Raw genomic sequence first — 17,662 nt, forward strand, 5'->3', positions numbered from 1 at the left:
GACAAAAATAGGTGGTTCAGCTGGCATCAAGTTCACTATTTGACGTGGCAAAGACAATGGCAGTCTATCAAAATGAGAAAGTATTGATTGACAACTGGAATTGGGAGGGCTCTCACACACTGATGGCAATCACAATGATATGTTTCAACCATCATCCTGTACACCAACATCACCAACCCTGGGCATGTTTTGTCTCATGAACAGGTAGTTAAAGTGAAACTTATTATCAAAGTACATATATTTCTCCATATACTACCTTGAGATTCATTTTCTTGCATTTACAGGAAAATAAAATACATCAGAATTTGCTAAAAACAATAAAGACTGACAAACAACTAATGTATAAAAGACAAATTTTGTAAATAAAAGGGATCAACATGCATGAAACAGCACACCCTAACACCCTTCACCATCGTTTTGGAAGATTTTAACAAGGCCAGTTTGAAAAAAAAAGATCACTAAGCAACTACTGTTAACAGATCACTTGCAATACCAAAGGAAACAACAGACTGGACCATTGCTAAACCACCATCAAGAATGCCTACCATGCTATTCCACACCCTCACTTCGGGAAGTCTGATCACTGGCTGTACGTCTACTCCCTGAGTATAGGCAGAGACTGAAGACTGCGCACCAGTAGCGAGGCCCAAGAAGATATGGACAAGGGAAGCACAGGAGCGCCTACAGGACTGCTTTGAATCGGTGGACTGGACTGTATTCAGGGATTCATCTTTGAATCTGTATGAGTATGCTGCAGTTGTTACTAACATCATTAAAACCTGTGTGGATGAGTGTGTGCCCACAAAGACTTGCTGTACATTCCCAAACCAAAAGCTGTGGATGAACCAGGAAGTATGTCATCTGCTGAAGGCTAGATCTGTGGCATTCAAGTCTGGCAACCCAGGCCTGTACCAGAAAACCAGATATGACTTGAGGAGGACTATCTCAAGGACGAAGAGACAATTTCAAATGAGGTTGGATGCGATATCAGATGCACAGCAGCTCTGGCAGGGTCTGCAAGACATTATTTCCTAAATAGCGAAACACAAAAGTATGAATGGCAGCGATGCTTCACTACCAGATGAACTTAATGTCTTTATGCACCCTTTGAAAGGGAGAACACAACTACAGCTGTGAAGATCTTGCTGCAGCTGATGACCCTTTGATCTCTGTCTCAGAGGCTGATGTTAGACTGTCTTTAAAGAGAGTGAACCCTCTCGAGGCAGAAGGTCCCAATGGAGTAGCTGGTAAGGCTCTGGAAGCCTGTGCCAACTAACTAGTGGGTGAATTCTACACATTTTCAATCTCTCACTACTATGGGCAGAAGTTCCCACTTGCTTCAAAAAGGCAACAATTATACCAGTGCCTAAGAAGAATAATGTGGGCTGCTTTAATGACTATCACCTGGTAGCACCCACATCTACAGTGATGAAATGCTTTGAGAGGGTGGTTATATCTGGACTGAACTCCTGCCTCAGCAAGGACCTGGATCCATTGCAATTTGTCTATCGCCACAGTAGGTCAACAGCAGACACAATCTCAATGGCTCTCCACACGGCTTTAGACCAGCTAGACAACACAAACACCTACATCAGGATGCTGTTCATCGACTATAGCTCAGCATTTAATACCATCATTCCCACAATCCTGATTGAGAAGTTGCAGAACGTGGTCCACTGCACCTCTCCCTGCAATTGGATCCTTGGCTTCTGAATCAGAAGACCACAGTCTGTGTGGATGGGTGATAATATATCATCTTCACTGACGATCAACACTGGCACACCTCAGGGGTGTGTGCTTAGCCCACTGCTCGACTCTCGATATACACATGACTGTGTGGCTAGCCATAGCTCAAATACTATCTATAAATTTGCTGATGATACAACCATTGTTGGTAGAATCTCAGTTGGTGACAAGAGGGCGTACAGGAGTGAGATATGCCAACTAGTGGAGTGGTGTAGCAGCAACAACGTTGCACTCAACGTCAGTAAGATAAAAGAGCTGATTGTGGATCTAACCTGGTCCCAACATATCAATGTAGTTATAAAGAAGGCAAGACAGCGGCTATACTTTATTAGAGTTTGAACAACAAATACACTCAAAAACTTCTATGCATGCATGGAGAGCATTCTGACAGGCTGCATCATTCTCTGGTATGGAAAGGCTACTGCACAGGACTGAAAGAAGCTGCAGAGGGTTGTAAATCTAGTCAGCTGCATCTTGGGCACTAGCCTACAAAGTACCCAGGGCATCTTTAGGGAGCAGTGTCTCAGAAAGGCAGCATCCATTATTAAGGACCTCCAGCACCCAGGGCATGCACTTTTCTCACTGTTACTGTCAGGTAGGAGGTACAGAAGCCTGAAGGCACACATTCAGTGATTCAGGAACAGCCTCTTCCCCTCTGCGATCCGATTCCCAAATGGACATTGTAGCTTTGGACACTACCTCACTTTTTAAAAAAATATATAGTATTTCTGTTTTTGCATGCTTTTTTTAATCTATTCAATATATGTAATTGATTTACTTGTTAATTTATTATTGTTTTATTTTATATTTTTTTCTCTCTGCTAGATTATGTATTGCATTGAACTGCTGCTGCTGTTAACAAATTAGTTATTATCACATCCCATGCAGGTGATAATAAATCTGATTCTGATAAAAACAATAATACAGAGAACAGGAGTTGTAAACAGTCCTTGAAACTGAGTATGCAGGTTGTGGGATAGAGTTGTGGTGAGTGAAGATATCCACATGCCTGGAAGGTGACAGGGTCCTCGATGATGGATACTGCTTTCTTGCGGCAGCACTCCATGTGAAAGTGTTCAGTGATGGAGAACAGCTTTTCCTTTGATGGACTGCGCAGTGTCTACCATTTCCTGTTGACTTTTCCGTTCCTGGGCACTGATGTCTACATAGCAGGCTTTGTTACAACAGGTAGGATCCAGGTGAGGAGAAATTCCAACAGCCTGCTCTGAGGAAAATATAGCCCTGGAATCTTGAGTCAAGTGAAATCTCTTCACATTATGGACATCCAGGTTTGCATAACGGATTGTTCCCATCGATCACAACTTTTGATTTATCACTTAAAGTGGCACAAAAATATGATACAGGTTAAACAATTTCTATGGTCTTCACCAAAACTATCCTGCTAACGTGGTTTCTGTACAAACTGGCCAGGCATCCAAAGACAATGGTGGGGAGGGGCTGTTGGAATGTACAATCATCAATTTACTTGTCCAAAATAGGCAACCTTTGAGGCATTAGCAGGAGAAATTGGGTCAGTATGGAAATATAGCCTTGCCTTTGCGCTGTATACCACTGTGATAAGGTGTTTTCAGAGGTTGTAATAAAATATATCAACTCATGCCTGAGAGGACCTAGATCTGCTCCAATTTGCCTACAGGCTCTTCACTCAACCCTGGAACATCTGGGTAGCAAAGACGTCAGAATGATCTGTATCAACTACAGCTCAGCATTCATTACCATCATCTCCTCAAAACTAATCAATAAGCTTCAAGACCTTGGCCTCAATACCTCCTTGTATAACTGGATTCTTGATTTCCTTTTTTCAAATCTCAGTCAGTTCAGAGAGGCAAAAATCTCTGAAATCTTACCAGGTGCCAAGGGTCATGAAGTGTGCGAAATTCCATTACTATGGAGAAGGTTCTTGGGAAACTGAAAAGTCTGAACGTAGTTAAGTCACTTGGACAGATGGTGTATACCCTAGGTTCTGAAAGAGGTGGCTGAAGAGATTGTGGAGGCATTGGTAAATATCTTTCAAGATTCTGGAATGGTTCCAGAAGACAGGAAAATTGCAAATGTCACCCCCCTCTTCAAGAAAGGAGAGAGGCAGAAGAAAGGCCAGTTAGTCTGACCTCAGTGGTTAGGAAAATGTTGGAGTCAATTATTAAGAATGAGGTCTTGGGGTACTTGGAGGCACATGACAAAATAGGCCTTAGTCAGTGTGGTTTCTTCAAGGGAAAATCTTGCCGGACAAATCTGTTGGAATTCTTTGAAGAAATAACAAGCAGGATAGAGAGAGGAGAATCGGTTGATATTGTGTACTTTGATTTTCACAAGGCTGCTTAATAAGCTAAGAGCCCATGGTATTATAGGAAAAAAATCTTGCATGGATAAAGCAATGGCTGATTGGCAGGATGCAGAGTGGTAATAAAGGAACACACATAAAAGTTGCTGGTGAATGCAGCAGGCCAGGCAGCATCTCTAGGAAGAGGTGCAGTCGACGTGTAAGGCCGAGACCCTTCGTCAGGACTAACTGAAGGAAGAGTGAGTAAGGGATTTGAAAGTTGGAGGGGGAGGAGGAGATCCAAAATAATAGGAGAAGACAGGAGGGGGAGGGATGGAGCCAAGAGCTGGGCAGGTGATTGGCAAAAGGGATACAAGAGGATCATGGGACAGGAGGTCTGGGAAGAAAGACAAGGGGGGGGGGACCCAGAGGATGGGCAAGGGGTATATTCAGAGGGACAGAGGGAGAAAAAGGAGAGTGAGAGAAAGAATGTGTGTATAAAAATAAGTAACAGATGGGGTACGAGGGGGAGGTGGGGCATTAGCGGAAGTTAGAGAAGTCGATGTTCATGCCATCAGGTTGGAGGCTACCCAGACGGAATATAAGGTGTTGTTCCTCCAACCTGAGTGTGGCTTCATCTTTACAGTAGAGGAGGCCGTGGATAGACATGTCAGAATGGGAATGGGATGTGGAATTAAAATGTGCGGCCACTGGGAGATCCTGCTTTCTCTGGCGGACAGAGCGTAGGTGTTCAGCAAAGCGGTCTCCCAGTCTGCGTCGGGTCTCGCCAATATATAAAAGGCCACATCGGAAGCACTGGACGCAGTATATCACCCCAGCCGACTCACCTGGAAGGACTGTTTGGGGCCCTGAACGGTGGTAAGGGACGAAGTGTAAGGGCATGTGTAGCACTTGTTCCGCTTACACGGATAAGTGCCAGGAGGGAGATCAGTGGGGAGGGATAGGGGGATGAATGGACAAGGGAGTCGTGTAGGGAGCGATCCCTGCGGAATGCAGAGACGGGGGGGGGGGAGGGAAAGATGTGCTCAGTGGTGAGATCCCGTTGGAGTTGGCGGAAGTTACGGAGAATAATATGTTGGACCCGGAGGCTGGTGGGGTGGTAGGTGAGGACCAGGGGAACCCTATTCCTAGTGGGGTGGCGGGAGGATGGAGTGAGAGCAGATGTACGTGAAATGGGGGAGATGCGTTTAAGAGCAGAGTTGATAGTGGAGGAAGGGAAGCCCCTTTCTTTAAAAAAGGAAGACATCTCCCTCGTCCTAGAATGAAAAGCCTCATCCTGAGAGCAGATGCGGCGGAGACGGAGAATTGCGAGAAGGGGATGGCGTTTTTGCAAGAGACAGGGTGAGAAGAGGAATAGTCCAGATAGCTGTGAGAGTCAGTAGGCTTATAGTAGACATCAGTGGATACGCTGTCTCCAGAGACAGAGACAGAAAGATCTAGAAAGGGGAGGGAGGTGTCGGAAATGGACCAGGTAAACTTGAGGGCAGGGTGAAGGTTGGAGGCAAAGTTAATAAAGTCAATGAGCTCTGCATGCGTGCAGGAAGCAGCGCCAATGCAGTCGTCGATGTAGCGAAGGAAAAGTGGGGGACAAATACCAGAATAGGCACGGAACATAGATTGTTCCACAAAGCCAACAAAAAGGCAGGCATAGCTAGGACCCATACGGGTGCCCATAGCTACACCTTTAGTTTGGATGAAGTGGGAGGAGCCAAAGGAGAAATTATTAAGAGTAAGGACTAATTCCGCTAGACGGAGCAGAGTGGTGGTAGAGGGGAACTAGTTAGGTCTGGAATCCAAAAAGAAGCGTAGAGCTTTGAGACCTTCTGATGGGGGATGAAAGTATATAGGGACTGGACATCCATGGTGAAAATAAAGCGGTGGGGGCCAGGGAACTTAAAATCATCGAAAAGTTTAAGAGCGTGAGAAGTATCACGAACATAGGTAGGTAGGGATTGAACAAGGGGGGATAAGACCGTGTCGAGGTATGCAGAAACGAGTTCGGTGGGGCAGGAGCAAGCTGAGACAATAGGTCGGCCAGGACAGGCAGGTTTGTGGATCTTGGGTAGGAGGTAGAAACGGGAAGTGCAAGGTGTGGGAACTATAAGGTTGGTAGCAGTGGATGGGAGATCCCCTGAGCGGATAAAGTCAGTGATGGTGTGGGAGACAATGGCCTGGTGCTCCTTAGTGGGGTCACGATCGAGGGGTAAATAAGAGGTATCCGCGAGTTGTCGCTGTGCCTCGGCAAGGTAGAGGTCAGTACGCCAGACCACAACAGCACACCCCTTATCGGCGGGTTTAATAATAAGGTTAGGATTAGTGCGGAGGGAGTGGAGAGCAGAGCGTTCCGAAGGAGTGAGATTGGAATGGGGACAAGGTGCGGTGAAGTTGAGACGGTTGATGTCCCGTCGGCAGTTAGCGGTAAAGAGATCCAGAGCAGGCAGAAGACTACGTGAAATGGGGGAGATGTCTTCTGCCTGCTCTGGATCTCTTTATCGCTAACCTTCCTCCACTATCAACTCTGCTCTTAAACGCATCTCCCCCATTTCACGTACATCTGCTCTCACTCCATCCTCCCGCCACCCCACTAGGAATAGGGTTCCCCTGGTCCTCACCTACCACCCCACCAGCCTCCGGGTCCAACATATTATTCTCCGTAACTTCCGCCACCTCCAACGGGATCCCACCACTAAGCACATCTTTCCCTCCCCCCCCCCCCCGCTTTCCGCAGGGATCGCTCCCTACGCGACTCCCCTGTCCATTCGTCCCCCGCCCATCCCTCCCCACTGATCTCCCTCCTGGCACTTATCCGTGTAAGCGGAACAAGTGCTGCACATGCCCTTACACTTCCTCCCTTACCACCATTCAGGGCCCCAGACAGTCCTTCCAGGTGAGGCGACACTTCACCTGTGAGTCGGCTGGGGTGATATACTGTGTCCGGTGCCCCCAATGTGGCCTTTTATATATTGGCGAGACCCGACACAGACTGGGAGACCGCTTTACTGACACCTACACCTGTCCGCCAGAGAAAGCAGGATCTCCCAGTGGCCACACATTTTAATTCCACATCCCATTCCCATTCTGACATGTCTATCCACGGCCTCCTCTACTGTAAAGATGAAGCCACACTCAGGTTGGAGGAACAACACCTTATATTCCGTCTGGGTAGCCTCCAACCTGATGGCATGAACATCGACTTCTCTAACTTCCGCTAATGCCCCACCTCCCCCTCGTACCCCATCTGTTACTTATTTTTATGCACACATTCTTTCTCTCACTCTCCTTTTTCTCCCTCTGAATATACCCCTTGCCCATCCTCTGGGTCCCCCCCCCCTTTGTCTTTCTTCCCGGACCTCCTGTCCCATGATCCTCTTGTATCCCTTTTGCCCATCACCTGTCCAGCTCTTGGCTCCATCCCTCCCCCTCCTGTCTTCTCCTATCATTTTGGATCTCCCCCTCCCCCTTTCAAATCCCTTACTAACTCTTCCTTCAGTTAGTCCTGATGAAGGGTCTCGGACTGAATGGTCGACTGCACTTCTTCCTGGAGATGCTGCCTGGCCTGCTGCGTTCACCAGCAACTTTTATGTGTGTTGCTTGAATTTCCAGCATCTGAAGAATTCCTGTTGTTTGGGAATAAAGGAAGCCTTTTCTGGTTGGCTGCCAGTGACAAGTGGTGTTCCACAGGAGCCTGTGTTGGGACAGATTCTTTTTACATTATAATGTTAATGATTTAGATGATGGAGTTGATGGCTTTGTTGCAAAGTCTGCAGATGATGTGAAGGAAGGTAGGTTTGAGGAAGTAGAGGGGCTACAAAATGACAGATTAGAATGGACAAAGAAATAGCAGCTGGAATATGGTGTTGGGAAGTGTATGGTCATACACTTTGATAGAAGAAATGAAAGGGTTGACTATTTTCTAAATGGACAGAAAGTAGAGAAATCTGAGGCACAAAGGGTTTTGGGAGTCCTTGTGCAGGATTACTACTACTACATCGTTTCAGGCCTAGGGGGCCAGCGTCAGGCACGATGACGGACTCTCCACTTCTCCCTCTCCCTCAGTGTGTTCAGTTCATCTACATTAGCTGCGTCACTGTCTTCTAGGAGCGTGTTCACTTCGGAGGGAGCCCAGGATTCACCCTCCCATGCTCGGGCTCCCATATGATGACTAGGCTGGTGGGTAGCTCAGGGTACAGGGTTCCCCAGAGGTTAATTTGCAGGTTGAGTATGTGGTGAGGAAGGCAAATGCACTGGTAGCATTAATTTCAAGAGGTTTAGAATATAAAAGCAAGGATGTAATGCCAAGACTTTATAAAGTACTGGTGAGGTCTCACTTGGACTATTGTGAGCAGTTTTGGACCCCTTATCTAAGAAAGGTGGTGCTAAACCAGAGAGGGTTCAAAGGTGGTTCACAAAAATGTTTCCAGGATGGAATGGCTTGTCATATAAAGAGCATTTGATGGCTCTGGGCCTGTATTCACTGGCATTTAGAAGAATGACTCCCCATTGAAACCCATCGAATGGTGAAAGACCTTGATAGAGTGGATGTGGAAAGAAAGTTTCCTATGGTGGGGGAGTCCAAGACCAGAGGACACAGCCTCAGAATAGAGGGGCATCCATTTATAACAGATGAGGAAGAATTTCTTTAGCCAGACTTATGAATCTGTGGAATTGTTTGCCACAGACAGCTGTAGCGGCCAAGTCTTTATGTATATTTAAGTCAGTCAGTCAGTGGGTGCCGTCCCGAATCCGGGGTTGGTGGCTATTCACCTCCATCTTCTTCGATCTTGCAACAGCACCGAGTACAGCCTCTCCTCCAGTTTGTTCTCCCTTTGTTCATCCGCCCTTTGTCAGGTCTTGTTTTTGTTTTAGTCCTGCTGGGTGTCCTCACACCCTCCTCACCAGACTAAGTCCAGTGGGGGAGCTAGCCCAAGTCTAAAAGAGGAACTTCTATACCTGTGTGGTGCAGGTATACTGACTGGCTGCATCATGGCCTGGTATGGAAACACCAATGCCCTTGAATGGAAAATCCTACAAGAGTAGTGGATTTAGCCCAGTCCATTAAGGGTAAAGCCTTCCTTACCATTGAGCACAACTACAAGGAGCACTATTACATGAAAGCAGCATCCATCATCAAGGACCCCCACCAGCTAGGCTATGCTCTCGTCTCACTGCAGCCATCAGGAAGGAAGTACAAGAGCCTCAAGACCTACACCACCAGGTTCAGGAACAGTTACAATTCCTCAAACATCAAGCCCCGATCTTTTGATCATGGCTTCCCTGCTTTCTCCCCACAACTTTTGATGCACTTATTAATCAATAACCTATCAACCGCCACCTTAAATATCCCCAATGATTTGGCCCACAGCCATCCGTGGTAATGAATAGTACAGATACACCACCCTCTGGCTAAAAAAATTTCTCCTCACCTGTTCTAAAGGGACATCCTTCTATTCTGAGGCTGTGCCTTCAGGTCCTAGATTCTGCCACTATTGGAAACTCAAGTGTTCACTTCTTGTAAAATTTAATGGCAGTTGACAGACCAACACAAGTTGCATTACTGCCACCTACTGAGTTGGAGTGGGAGCAAAGGGACAGGAAGTATACCCACCAAATTCCATCAGCACCCCCCCCAAAAAAAAAATCAGTATCAAAAAGTCTAATGCTTTTCAAGAAGTCAAATACACAATATACATAACAACAGTGACATCCTAACAATTTTCCATGTTAACTGTAGCTGTCCCAAAGTCCTCAATTTAGCATAGATGTTTCCTTTGCACCTCAAATAATCAGCAAATAATTAAAGCTGTACCATTTCTTGACAAGTCTATTCCCCACAAATGTCTACTACATGCATATTAATTCTGAACAAGAAATTATTCAACTTCATATGCCCAATACATAAATGTGTAAATATAACTTCTTCCCTCCTTTTATACCTATCTCCCAGTTGAGTTCTCACCATTCTTTGAATTTTATATAAATGCCTAAATGCCGTCCTTTCTTTTCTGTATCCCAACTTTGTTGCCACAGTGATCAAATAGACTTTTTAATTACGGCTTTCACCTTTCCTTAATGCAAAGGCACTATATTTACATCCTTAATCCCTCCCTCTCCTGTCTTCTCCTATCATTTCAGATCTCCCCCTCCCCCTCTCAAATCTCTTACTATCTCTTCTTTCAGTTAGTCCTGACGAAGGGTCTCGGCCCAAAACGTTGACTGTACCTCTTCCTACAGATGCTGCCTGGCCTGCTGCGTTCACCAGCAATTTTTATGTGTGTTGCTTGAAATTCCAGCGTTTGCAGATTTCCTCGTGTTTACATCTTTAATTTTAAGTGATTGCTTGGCTAGAATATCTGCCACCTCATTTCCTTCAAACCAAACATGGGCAGGGACCCTTTAAGAACTCTATGCACAAGCCTAAACCTCACAGCCTCAACAGACGTTGTCCAATCTCAATAAGAATGACTGACCTACGATTTGAACTGCCTGTTTAATGTAAAACAAAGTGAATCAGAGCAGAAGTACATAATTCTTCGGCCCATTTCTATGCTGCAATCTTAACAACCATCTCTGACGTGAACACTGATACAGTACTTTGATAATCTTAATAGTCATCTGAAACTTTGGAACACAAACAGAAACACCTTAACAACCTGTCGCTAGACCTGTATAGATATTTAAGACGATATAATCCTGTCCACGACCAGTCTTTCTGAGCCTTTAAATATTCAGTAGGGTTCAGTCCCCGTCCCACTTTCAAATCTCTTACTAACTCTTCCTTCAGTTAGTCCTGACGAAGTGTCTCGGCCTGAAACGTCGACTGTACCTCTTCCTAGAGATGCTGCCTGGCCTGCTGCGTTCACCAGCAACTTTGATGTGTGTTGCTTGAATTTCCAGCATCTGCAGAATTCCTGTTGTTTCAGTAGGGTTCAATGCGATTCTTCCCCCACCACTTCATTCTTCTAAACTCCAGCGAGTACAGGCCCAGAGACTGAAGCACCTTCAATTACTCCAAAAGACTGAGGTTTGGTAAAATACTGAAAGGCTATTATTCGCTGTACAATACGACCTCCACAGTGAGTGTCTGCCCCCGGACTGAGGGGGAGGGGCAAGGCGAAAACCTTTATACAGGACTCTGTGGGAGGAGCCACAGGGGCAGTCAGCAAAGGGGTGTGTCCAGACAGGTAACCGAGTTACAACATATATACATGGTTTACCACAGAGACATCATACGGTCTTCATACGTTAACCTTTACATTCACCGGACCATTTTCATAAACCTCTTCTGGACCCTCTCCAATGCCAACAGGTCATTCCTTGATAGGGATTTTTTCCAGTTAATATTATACTAAAACTTCCCCAAATGTTCATTGGCACATTATAGAATTGTCAAATTAGATTCCAGTCAACGTTGCTATTCATTAAAGCAAAACTAATTTAACTTATTGAAGTGGCAGAAACCACTTCCGCAATAGACTCAGAAAACAGTGGCCCAACTGGCTAGACCACATTGTGTGCACCAGAAATGTAAGCATTCCCTTGTTACCACGCAAACACGAGCTGCAGTCACCAGCATTTTTTGTGTGTGTTCCTTGTTGCCACGAATGGTTTGTGGATATGATTTCAAATCGCACCGCTCCCTCTGAGTATCTGGAGTTGAGAGAGGCTGGTCACTTCCTCCGTGTTCGCGTTTCTCTTGTTCTCCGGTGCGTCGTGTCCTCTGGCGGCAGCCGTCCTCCGCTGGAAGTCGTGAAGATGGTGGTCGCGGGCTCCGAGTGAAGCGCTTTTCCACTCCTCTTAGCCGAGCTGTCCGCCCGTACTGTCCTCGAACCCCCGGGACACTCGCGAACGCTGTTCGACCAGCTGAGAAGCGGTTGAAGAGCGAGGCGGCGGTAGGTAACCGGGTTTAGTGGGCCGGGCCTGGGTTAGGGACCTGTCGCAGAAAGGCGGGCAGCTTTGTCTCCGCTGGTCCCGAGTGCGAAACTTCAGGCGTCTTTGACCTCAACTTTGGGGAGGGGACTTCACAGGTCATCCCTCGTCCCATGATAATTAAACCCACCGCTCATTTAAAAAGTTGTGTCATTAAGCTACACCTGGCTGTGTACCAGCCCGTCCCTAACTCTCAATTGGCTAATATTCCCCTCTTCAATTTCAAAATCGAAAATACTGGAAATATTCAACAAGCCAGGTAAAAGCAGATTAGGTGGAAAGAGAACAAAAAATGTTTAAAATTGAGGAGATTTCATCAGAATAAGAAAAGTTCAAGACAATTGGGTTCCAAGCATGCAAATAGAAATAAAATCTGTAGAATGTAATGCTAAAAATTACGCAAATGTTATAGCGTAGAAACTATTTCAGCCTGTGGCGTCTAGTGGAACAATCCCATCGCCCGACTTTTTCCCATGTCTGAGAATTATTTATCCTCTAGTTTATCAATAATCCCTTTGAAAGTTCCGAATGAATATTTCCACATTCTTTTCAGGTACTGTGTTCCATACCATAATCACCTTATGCAATTTTTAAGAAATATGATTTTTTATAAAACATTTTTTCACTATCCTTTGAACAATACTCATAATCATTGTCCCTGAATCTTTGAACCATCCAATAAAATAAACAGGCCCTTCAGCTCAACTTATTTATGCCATCTGTGTTGACCTCAGAACTAGTTCTGTCTGCCCGATTTTGGCCCATAGCCCTGTAAACATCTATCAATGTACTTACCAAGATGGCTTTTAAACATCGCTAATATGCCTGCCTTAACCACTATTACTGGCAGCTTATTTCAAGTGTGCACCATTCTTTGTATGAAGAAGCTGCCCCTGCTCTCCCTTTTAAATCTGTCACCTCTGATCTATGCCTTGTTTTTAGTACCCCGTCCCTTGGAAAAAGACTGCTTTCATCCCCTTGTGATCTTGTGTACCTCTTGTCAGCTCATCCCTCAGTCTCCTACGTCCCAGAAAATGGGGCGCCATGGTAGTGTAGCAGTTAGTGCAATGCTATTGTAGCTCAGGGCAGTGCAGTTCAATTCTGGTGCCGTTTGTAAGGAGTTTCTATGTTCTCCCTGTGACCATATAGGTTTCCTTCCACAGTTCAAAGGGGTACCAGTTAGTAGGTTGCTTGGTCATTGCAAATTGTGCTGTGATTAGACTAGTGTTGAATAGGTGGGTTGCTGAGTTGCACAGTTTGTTGGGCCAGAAGGGACTCTCCCATGCTCTATCTCTAAATAAATAAATAGAAGTGTCTCAGTCTAGGCAATTTCTCCTTGTAACCCAGTCCCCCAAGTCCAGGAAACATGCAGGTAAATCTGTTCTGCAGTCTTTCCTATAACATGATGTCCAAAACTGGGAACAGTACTCCAACTTCCTTCTGTTTACCCCATCCATTGAATCTCTCCTCAGCATTTTGTTCAAAAAAATTGAATTTCTATTTGTCCATATTGAATTGGTTCATTTAACAATCTTTTGTTAGCATTCAATTATTGTCTGAATTGGACAACAAGTATTTGTGACCATACTTGCACAGTTAAAGAGTGAAATGATGAAACTTTCACATAACCATCAGTTTTTGCGCTACGTGATTAGGGCTGCCATTACAGTGTGAATAATTTTTTTAAGGCATTTTTAACTTCTTTTTTTATCAGTTATTTTTCTCCTCGTTTGACATTGAATTAATACTTCATATTGATTTAGGCTCTGTGTTATATGTAAATGATTCTTCATTCTTGTGTCTCTTTAATTCTTCACAGAACACAAATTTTCATTTAAAATATTGGACCAAGTGACTGGTGCCATTAGTTTACTGCACGGGGCCCTTTGTCTTCAACCCACGTTACAAATTTTGGTCTTTGGCCATTAATTTCATCAATATTTGGCGTGAGTCTCAGATGGTTAGCAGTTATATTATCCTTATTAGTCTTGACAGAGTTATGTTTAATTTAAAGCAATTAGTAGAAGGATTTCCTTTTATCCAGAGACTGGTAGGAGATTGGAACATGAGGGCTGAAAGGATGATTGAGGCAAAACCCTATACCACTTCTGAAAAGTACATAGAGGGCTACAAAGTAAGAATTGGAAGGTGAGACGAGGTTGCTAGTTTTTCAAGTTCAAGTTTAATTATCATTCAACCATACATGAATACCCATCAATACAGCAAAATGAAACAGTGTTCCTCTGGCGCCAAGGTGCAAAACACAGCACCAACAGTCATACACAGCGCAAGGCACAGATAGCACATATACTATAGCAGTAAAGCATACAGTCACATTAAAAAATATAATGTAGCCCAAGTCCTTGAATAACATGTCCTGTGAATTGATGGTGCATGGATATTATCGGCAAGAACAAGCAGTTCTCAGCAGTCCACAGACGAACATACACATGCATACACAATCCAGCTGATCAAGCACTGGAGGGCAACACCTACAGAAGGAGTCTGCCCCCAACCCAGCATGGACACTGTACTACACCACATCCAATGTCTCCTATCTTGGACTTCTGCATCAGGCAAGGCCTCATCCTGGCTATGACTGAGGCCACACAGCTCCCCGCCATCTGTTCCACTAATAAACAAGGGAAACGGACATGCAGCATTTTACATTATTAGTGTCCAACAAGGTCTTGCGGTCGCAAGAGAAACATCCAAGACAATCACTTACAGTGAGACTGCACACCACCTTCATGCACCCACTCCACTGCCTTCCTTTATTATAACCAGTATTACATCCAGTATGGACATAACAGGCCAAATGCCCACTTCTGTGTCATAAGGTTTTAAAGGATATGCCTGTGAAACTATAACTTACAAGTCTTTCTATCTCTAACTACTGCTGAAGCATTCATCCATGCATTATCCTATCCAGACTTGTCAGTAATAATCCCATGCTGTATTTCATCTTCCACCCTCTATAAAATTATGTGCATTGAGAACTTTGCTCATGTACTTATGCATTCTGACTTTCATTTGCACAACGCTGTTGTACTTGCTATAGTTCATTGGTCCATCAAGGATTTCAGTGTTAAAATTCTTATATCCTTGCTCAAAATTGTGGTCCTTCCTCTTTCTAACTCTGTCATAGATCTACAGTATATTCCAGAATTCTTCTTTACAATTTTGGACTGCAACGTATCCCCCAGTTTATTGATAGCTTCAGCTATCTAGGTTGTAATCTCCCTTATTTCCTTTCCAAATATCCTTACTGTTTAAGTTTTTGATTAAGTGAACTGCGATAATTTTTGCCTCTTTACACTTCTGTCGGATGTTTTGCTGTACAAGTAAGTTCTGTTATAGTTGTGACATCTTGTATAACTGTTTTGTACCTGACTATAGTATATATTCTTCTTGGGCAATGATAATGTATTTACTGATATGCTGATTTCTCAATGGGAAGGATATGGAGCGCCTGCACATATCAGATGTAGGGTGTGTCTGTGCAGAATGCACTTCTTAAGAAATGTAAAAAGTGAAATAGAATTTAAATACCACAGATAAGACAATGCAAATAATGCTATGGAGATTTTCAATTGTTGTTATGGAACACAATTGACTCCTGGTCAAACACAAGTGGCTCCTGGGTTATAAATTTTTATGAAGGCAAAATTTTTATGGAAGCTTGTGACTACATTATAAAAGAGTTCAAGGAAATTCTCCAATTTCAGTTACTGGTGCAAAGAACAGTTCTGTTAAAACCATGCAGTGTTATCACATTGCTGTATAACACAGTAGAATTTTTTGAATGGGCTCTACCGTTTCAGGGGATAAGTTAAAACTTAGTATAGAACTAGACAATGGGGTGTCCCATTGGGGCACCCTTTGAGAGAAGGGTAGTGCAGTCTGTGACCAGAATGAACATTAAATTTTCCTGAATGCTATTGGTATCGCTTTGCTTTGGAAATATTACAGCACAGAAACAAACCCTATGTCCCATCTAGTCTGCGCCGAATCTTTAATCTGCCTAGTCCCATCGACCTGCACTTGGACCATAGCCCTCTATACCTCTCTCTCATCTATGTACCTATCCAAATTTCTCATATATTTGAAATTGACACATTCACCACTTGTGCTTACAGCTCGTTCCACACTCTCCCCACCTTCTAAATAAAGAAAATCCCCTTCAAGTTCATCTTAAACATTTCACCTTTCATGTTTAATTAATAACCTCTAGTAGTAGTCCCACCCAACCTCAGTGGAAAAAGCTTGGTTGCGTTTAACCTATCTATACCCCTCACAATTTTGTATCCTTTACCAAATCTCCCGTCAATCTTCTACACTCCAGGGAATAAAGTCCGAATCTATGCAACCTTTCCCTATAACTCAGATCCTCAACTCCCAGCAACGTCCTTGGAAATTTTCTTTGCACTCTTTTAATCTTATTTACATCTTTCCTGTAGATAGGTGAATAAACTATACGCAATACTTCAAAATAGGCCTTACCAACATCTTATACAATTTCAACATAACTTCCCAACTTCTGTACTCAGTACACTGCCTTATGAAGGCTAATGTGCCAAAAGCTTTCTTTATGACCCTATCTACCTGTAATGCCACTTTTAAGGAATTATGGATCTGTATTCCCAGAACCTTCTGTTCTACCACACTCCTCAGTGCCCTACTGCTTACCATGTAAGCCTTATCCAGGTTTGTCCTCCCAAAGTACAACACCTCATACTTGTCTGCATTAAATTCCTTCTGCCATTTTTCTAGATAGTCCAAATCCTGCTGCAAGCTTTGTTAGTCTTTCTTGCTATCCACTACACCCCCAATCTTGGTGTCATCTATATATGTGCTGATCCAGTTTACCACATTACCATCCAGATCATTGATACAGATGACAAACAACAACAGACCCACCACCGATCCCTGTAGCACACCACGTGTCACAGGCCTCAAGTCAGAGAGACTACCATTCCAGTGAGCCAATGTGTAATCCTATTTACTACCTCATCTTGAATGCCAAGTGACTGAATCTTGTTGACCAATCTCCCATGTGGAATCTTGTCAAAGGCCCTGCTAAAGTCCATGTAGACAACTACCACTGCCTTGCCTTCATCAAAATTGTAAAGTGTATGGTCATGCACTTTGGTGGAAGAAATAAACGGGCAGACTATTATTTAGGTGGGGAGGAAATTCAAGGTGCAGAGATGCAAAGGAACTGGGTAGTCCTTGTGCAGGATACCCTCAAGGTTAACCTCCAGATTGAGTCTGTGGTGAAGAAGGCGAATGCAATGTTGGCATTCATTTCTAGAGGTATAGAATATAAGAGCAGGGATGTGATGTTGAGGCTCTATAAGGCACTCGTGAGACCAGACTTGGAGTATTGTGTGCAGTTTTGGGCTCCTTGTTTTAGAAAGAATGTACTGACATTGGAGAGGGTTCAGAGAGGATTCACGAGAATGATTCCAGGAATGAAAGGGTTACCGTATGAGGAACATCTGGCAGCTCTTGGGCTGTATTCCCTGGGGTTCAGGAGAATGAGGGGGGATCTCATAGAAACATTCCGAATGTTAGAAGGCCTGAACAGATCAGATATGGCAAAGTTATTTCCCATGGTAGGGGATTCTAGGACAAGAGGGCATGATTTCAGGATTGAAGGACGTCTATTTAGAACAGAGATGCGGA

The 17,662-nt window shown here is 44.2% G+C and overlaps 1 protein-coding gene across 1 annotated transcript in view; it reads left to right on the top strand.

The window, feature by feature from the left end:
• The first annotated feature begins 11,737 nt into the window (after positions 1-11,737).
• Positions 11,738-17,662, top strand: part of LOC140202584 (transmembrane protein 168-like) — a 34,063-nt gene continuing 28,138 nt past the window's right edge. The window contains exon 1 of the mRNA XM_072267614.1: positions 11,738-11,937. The gene's annotated coding sequence lies outside the window, so the exon portion shown is untranslated. The remainder of the gene's footprint in view (positions 11,938-17,662) is intronic.

The sequence above is a fragment of the Mobula birostris genome, chromosome 9 (assembly GCF_030028105.1).
Source record: "Mobula birostris isolate sMobBir1 chromosome 9, sMobBir1.hap1, whole genome shotgun sequence".
Taxonomy (NCBI): Eukaryota; Metazoa; Chordata; class Chondrichthyes; order Myliobatiformes; family Myliobatidae; genus Mobula; species Mobula birostris.